The following is a 6,978-nucleotide window of genomic DNA, read 5'->3' as shown; positions in this document are numbered from 1 at the left end:
TCATATAATTTTTTTTCATATGCATATGTTGATTATATGGATGGATGGATGATGCATATGTTCATTATATGGATGGATGGATGATGTATGCTTTTTTTCATATAATTTTTTTAGGCAGATTTTTAGATTTTTTAGGCAGATTTTTAGAATTTTTTGTGTATGTATGTTATGTTTATATGTGTGTATGTATGTTCATATGTATGTATGTTTATATGCAAAGCATATGCAAAGAAAAATGTATGTATGGTCATATGCAAAGAATTTTTTTTTGTTTTTTGCATTTTTATAAAAATGTATATATGTTCTCTGTGTGTATATATGTTTTATGTTCATAGATTTTTATTTGAACATTATTTAAAAAAACAAGCAATACAAGAAGAAGAAAAAGAATGAGAGGAAAAAGGAAAAAAGAAGAGGAAGAAAGGAGAAGAAGAAGGGATAGGAAGAAGAGGAGAAATAAATAAGAAGAAGAAAAAAGAAGAAAAAGAAGAGGAGAACAAGAAAAGAATAGAGGAGAAGAAGAAAAAATAGAATTTTTTTTCCATTTTTTCTTCTTCTCCTCTATTCTTTTCTTCTTCTCCTCTTTTTTTTTCTTCTTTTTTTTCTTCTTCTTCTTCCTTCTTCCTTCTTCCTCTTTTCTTCCTTTTCCTTATTTTCCTTTCTCGAGGGATAAGAAGAAAAGAAGAGGAGAAGAAGAAAGAAAGGAATAGAGGAGAAAGAAGAAACTTTTACACGAGGGGGGGGGTACCGATACCCCCTCCCCGATAACATTATTTTCCCATGTATATGTATGTTGCGTCGTTGTCGATATAACGAGGGTGTCGAGGATCGCCGAGGGGTCGAGGGTCGGGAACTAGGGTAGAGGGTCGAGGGTCGTTAAGGGGTCAAGGGTCGAAGGTTTCAAGGTCGAGGGTTCCTATAGTGTCAAAGTATTGAAGAAATCCAATAGCTTATGGGCGTCGATGCCCACGTCGATGCCCACGTCACTTGTGGGACATAGATGTACTGTTCAACGCCGACCCCCTCCCGATAGCTTCAACACGTGGGGGGGGGGGTCGATATTACCCCCTCCTAGCTTGAAGCGTTCTCGAGGCCACCCCCTAACCCTTGAAGCGTTGTCGAGGCCACCCCAAACCCTAGAGAAGCAGCGTCGAGGCCACTAATATGATTCCTTATTGTGATTAGCTAGCTAGTTCTATGTTTGCCACTAATATATCCATATCTGTCATGTTTGAATAATAATTGCCATGTTGTAAATATTTGTAGAAACTATGGACACCCCCCGAGACGAAGCACAAGAAGCGTTGTTGAGGGACATAATCGCAGAAGGAAGTGATGCCCTCTCCTCGATGTTTCTCAACGACAATGATGGTCTGGAAGGAGAGGGTGAAGAAGCAGCTGGCCCTCTCCTCATTGATTTACATGGCTCCGATGACCCAATGCCGGTGCAAGAAGGAGAGGGTGAAGAAGTAGACCGTGAGGACGGCTCCGGTGATCACCAAACTGAGTCCGGCCAGGTATATATATTAGTTAAGCCTGTGCTGACTAGCTAATTGACGCATTCATTGTTTTGGTCTGTACACATATTAATTAACTCTCGTCTTTGTTCTTTTTTCTAGCCCTCCGGATTGAGCACAACTTCGGTAAAGAGACGAGGCCCGAAGAAAAAGTTGAGCTCGGATGAAAAGTTTGAGATCATACAAATCGCGCGCGATGACCAACCGATTGAACCCTACCGGACAAAGAAGGCATTTGTTGCTCAGTCTGGGGTTCTTGTTAGGGACAAGATCCCGATCAGCATCCAACAATGGTATAAGCCTAAGAACGAAGACCCTGAGGTGTCTTATGTCAATGAGATGCAGAAAGAGAATCTTTGGACTGAGCTGAAGTCAAATTTCACCCTACCGCCGGAGGATGATCCAGAGAAGCCAGTTATAGAGCCATTAATCAAGTCTTTTTCTCTGAGGAAGATGGCAGACCTATTCAGGAATTGGAAGAAAGACCTCAATAGGTATGTCGAAAAAAATGAGACACCAGAATTCATTGGCAAATATGAGAAGATCAGAGATGACTGGCCCACATTTGTGGCCCACAAGACATCGGAAAAGAGTGAAAAAATGTCGGCGACAAACAAGAGAAATGCTGAGAAGAAGAAGCTTCACCATCGCACGGGGTCAGGTGGCTACCTTGTAGCACAGCCTAAGTGGGCCAAGGCTGAGAATGATCTGCTTGATAAAGGGATCGAACCAGAGACAATGAACTGGCCAGAACGTTGCCGGACTTGGTTCTTTGGGGTCGGCAGATCCTTGGACCCTATAACAGGGAAGTGCATTTGGACGGAGGAACAATTGGACATACCAGTCAAGAAGCTTCAGCAATATATGGAAGCAGCGCAGCAAGGGACGTTCGTTCCAGACAGGGAGAAGGACGAGCTCACAATGGCCCTCGGCAATCCTGAGCACCGTGGACGGACACGAGGCACGCCAGGCTCCGTTTCGTGGAAGGCTGGATTTCCGGACGCAGGGGGTTACAAAACCCACGAGAGGAGGAAGAAACTGGAGCAGAGCCAACTGCAGTCGCTGCACGGAAGGGTAATGGGGCTAGAGGAACGAGAAGCAGATCGCAGCAAACGACCTGCCGAAGCTTCCCCCGAAGCTACCCCGCCATCTCAGCGGAAAAGCAGCGTGGCTTCCACCGAGCTGCTTCAGCCAGAGCATGCCTTGACGGCTCCTGCCAGCTATCCTGTGGATGCTATCACGGATGCTGAAAATTGCCACCTTATGGCGCAATGGAGCAATTTGAAGGTCAAGGCGGCTGTTGGCTCTGTTTATCCTACTAAACCCGACTCAACTTTTCACTGCCGGCCGATTCTAGAAGGATATGCTAAGGTGATGGTCGATGAAATAACGGAGGGATTTGAGGACCTCCGGCTTGAGCACCCTACCGGTGAAGGGGAGTATCGGCTGGGTTCTACTCTGAAGACTCCATGCCTATGGCGGAAGGATCTCATCAACCTTCCGAACTGGACGCCTCCGCCTCCTCCTCCTCCTCCGGCGAGTCAGGGCACTCCGCCTCCTCCACCGGCGAGTGACGACCAGGGCACTCGGCCCGCTCCTTCTCCGCCGTGTGGCGGCACTCCGCCTCCTTCTTCGCCTGCGCCGGCGCGCCCGAGCAGCCAGCCTCCTCCTTCTCCGCCTCGTCAGCAAGGGCGGAAGAGACCCACCGCCGCTCCGGGTTCTACGGCGCGTCGCAGTCCTTCTCCTCCAGCTCGTAAGCAAGAAAAGAAGACATCCGCTCCGTCTACTCTACCGGCGTCTAGCAGTACAGCCAAAGGCGGGAGGAGATACAGATTCGGTCCTTCTCTGAAGACTCCAGAGAAGTTACCGTACGAGAGGAGCGAGGAGGAAAACGTGAAGATCGCGCAGACCGAAGTGGATGACTGGTTTCAAGGGTTGAAAGCAAAGAGACATCCACCTCCGGAGGAGAAGGTAGATCCGGTGAAAGGGAAGCGCACTCTGGCTGCCCTGACAAAACCACCCAAGTCTCCGCCGAAAGGCAACTATGAGCGCATTATTGGAAAGGCATTTGCCGAAGCGGAGAGGTCGGGAAGTACTAAAAGTGATCAAAGGATGAAAGAGCGACGAGCTGGGAAACAAATTGCCCAGCTCGGCGAACAAGCGAAGCAATCGTGCCCCCCGCTCAAGGTGCCTGCTAGCGACATCGTCGATCCGAGGATGGTGCCCGGTTATGGCAATCCTGCAAATTACCTGCCCGACGATGTACATTATGATATCTTGGAGGTGCAGATACAAAGATACGAGTACGGGAAGCCTCTCGTCAAAGATGAAAGTTCTCTATCAACGATGATGTGAAGATTGCATGATTGGTACATGAAAACCTGCAAAGAGTCTGAGGGGAGGAATACTTTGTATATGAGAGTTAAAAAGGAGCATGACCTCCTTGGAATTGAACTGTTGCCTATTCCATTTGAGGAGTTCTATCAGTTTTTCAATCAATTGGCCATCGATAAAGCAACGGTCACCTCCTACTGTCTGTAAGTAGTACTACTTCCGTCATTGAGTCTCTCTATATAACTCAGCCCTTTCATTTGCATGTATTTATAATTATCCTCACTATATTATGCAGATTGAAGATCGCCGAATTGAAGAAAAGACAAGTGGGAGATATTGGGTTCATTAACACGTATCTCATAGATGCAACTGAGGTTCAATATCGTGCCCAAGAAACCGAGGCCAACTTGCTACGATCGTTGGAAATAAATGAACACAAAGATATAATACTCTTTCCTTACAACTTCAAGTGAGTGTTACTGTCTTGTGGCATATTCGGTTTCCTTATTAGTCCAGGTTATAGTAATGTAATATTGATGAGTTATGCATGTGTGCGCAGCTACCACTATATTCTCCTAGAGATTAAGCTTGAGAAGGGAGTAGTAACTGTCTTAGACTCCAAGCGAAAAGATCCCAAGGAGTATGCGGACATGACTGAAATGCTCAAGAAGTAAGTTAAATCGATCATTATCCACCATATCAGCAACTTTGTTCATTTCTGATATCAAGTAATTGTTTTCTTTGTATGGTAGGGCTTGGAGAAAATTCACCAAAAAAGCTCAGGGACTACCGAAGAAGCTGCAAGTTAGGCACCCGAAAGTAAGTACTATATAGTAGCATATTCCAGGCATCTCCTAGTGATTCAAGCGCTAGTTTCATCAACACCATTTAGCATGCTTGCTAATTATTAGTTTGATTGACCTCTATTTCTTGTAAAGTGGTTGTGGCGGGAACAAGGGAATGATTTCTATGGATACTACATTTGCGAGTCCATCCGCCACACGACCTGTGAGCGGGGCTACTCCGACAAACAATATGAAGTGCGTAAATAACAATATTCACAATTTTATTTTATTACCATCATTTGTGTTGAGTTTCATTCATTCATATATATATATATATATGTATTGACCCCCTTCTTAAAATTAGATGTTTCGGATGCGGGATGAACTCCTAGCACCAGATCGCATGCGAGCAATTCAAGAGGAATTGGCGGCATTCTTTATTGACCACGTGATCGCTGAAGATGGAGAATACTATGTGGACCACGCGTCCGTATTTTAGGAGATTATATATTTGTAAAAGATAATTATTGTATATATGTAGCCGGTAGTGTCGGATAGATATACGAGAACTTGTTTGTTCGACCAATCTCTCGGAGAAGGAGAGGTGGTCGATATCACTTCTCTCTGTATGCATATATGTTCATGACGATCTTTTGTTTGCTTACTAGCTAGCTAGCGTGTCTAGCTAGTCCTCTCTATACGTATGTATGTATGGTACGTAGCGTCGACCAAGCACGGACAAAAGAGAGGACACTTCTCTCTATTAATTAGCTAGCTATAGCACAATATATGAAACACCTAAATTAACCCCCCAAAACCCCCCAACCCCCCCCCTTTCAAAAAAAAAACAAAAACCACAGCCACATAAACGCTGACGCGTGGATGCCTATTGGTCCCGGTTGGTGCCACCAACCGGGACCAAAGGCCCTCCTTCCTGGGCTCAGGGGACAGGCCATGTGGAGGCCCTTCTGTCCCGGTTCTGGATTGAACCGGGACTAAAGGGGTCAGGGCATTAGTACCGACCCTTTAGTCCCGGTTCATGAACCAGGACTAAAGGCCCTCACCAACCGGGACAATAGGCCCTTTTTCTACTAGTGGTGCTTAGCAGCGACCTTTGTGACATCATTTTGTTTCCCCTAGTCAGAAGCCTGCTCAGCATTCTCAACAGAGGCCTCCATTGGGTGTGAAGGTGCCCCGAGGTCAGAAAGATGTATGTCCTCCCCTCTTGGAAATATTTCATCACGTTTTTTCTTTAAAAAATACATGTTAGTCTGGGGTGTTTTCATAGTAAACTAATTTATAAAAAACCTTGTACACGTAAATTTCCAATTATATATACTAATCTCATAATTCTAAGCTTACGTTCAATTCTTTGATGAGGTCCTCTGTGATCTTGCCATTTGTACTAGTACGCCTAAGGCACTCATCCATTTTCTTTTCAAGCGTGCACATCGTAACAACTTGTTCTGCACCGGCCTCCCGCACGAGGGAGTCAACTTCTTGCAAATCGGTCAATACACGTCCGACGAGTACCTTAATCTGAGACTTTGAAACAGTTAGAATCATATAACTTCATACTAGTTGGAATGTTACAATATATATTTGTGCCTGATGTAACTAATTTACCTGAGCGACAGTCTTTGGTTTGGCCAGCGTACCATCTCGTGCTGGAATGAAAGGCCTCATCAGGTCCTCCACATACTGCAGTTTAGTGTCGTTAGTATGATTTACAAAATATACATGTTACATAATCTAGGCAATGTGCTGACATTTTACCTCTCCAACTCCCAAATAATTATTCTGGATTATATTGTCAACCTTTTTTTGCCTTCTCCTCGCTCCAGTTCTGGATCAGCGGCCTTAACCTTGATTCATACGAGATGCTAGAGTCCAATTGGTGCACTCTGAACTTCTCGTAGTACCATGTCTGCATGACAACAAAAGAAGTTTACAAATATTCTCGTACATTATGTAATGTATGTTAGGTAACTGATAATTGTACTACTACGAATTACCTGCAGTAGTGGTAGATTCCCCTCTAGAATTGCCTCACCATTTACAAAATTCTTCATGCTATCCATAAGATAGTCAAGCGTTAGCTGTCCAAGTTTTGTGCCCTTTGTCGTCTCAATGTTTCTAACAATCCCAATATATTTGTTCTCCACATACTCCTCTTTTGTTCGGCATACATATTTGCCTATGGTGTACAAGACAAATGGCCTGACAAAATTTGGTGTGATGCCGCCTTTCATCCTGGCTAGCAATCGTTCCAAAGTTATTTTGGTGTGATTATGGTCTTTCAGTTTCTTCCACAACTCCATATTATCATCAAGATTTGAAGG

The 6,978-nt window shown here is 44.6% G+C and overlaps 1 pseudogene; it reads right to left on the bottom strand.

The window, feature by feature from the left end:
* The window catches only part of LOC123067847 (DNA (cytosine-5)-methyltransferase DRM2-like), an 88,288-nt pseudogene extending 81,580 nt beyond the window's left edge, over positions 1-6,708 (bottom strand).
* Positions 6,709-6,978: the final 270 nt, after the last annotated feature.

Source organism: Triticum aestivum, chromosome 3B (genome assembly GCF_018294505.1).
Source record: "Triticum aestivum cultivar Chinese Spring chromosome 3B, IWGSC CS RefSeq v2.1, whole genome shotgun sequence".
In the NCBI taxonomy this organism is placed as follows: domain Eukaryota; kingdom Viridiplantae; phylum Streptophyta; class Magnoliopsida; order Poales; family Poaceae; genus Triticum; species Triticum aestivum.
This window is presented reverse-complemented; position numbering and strand designations above follow the sequence as displayed.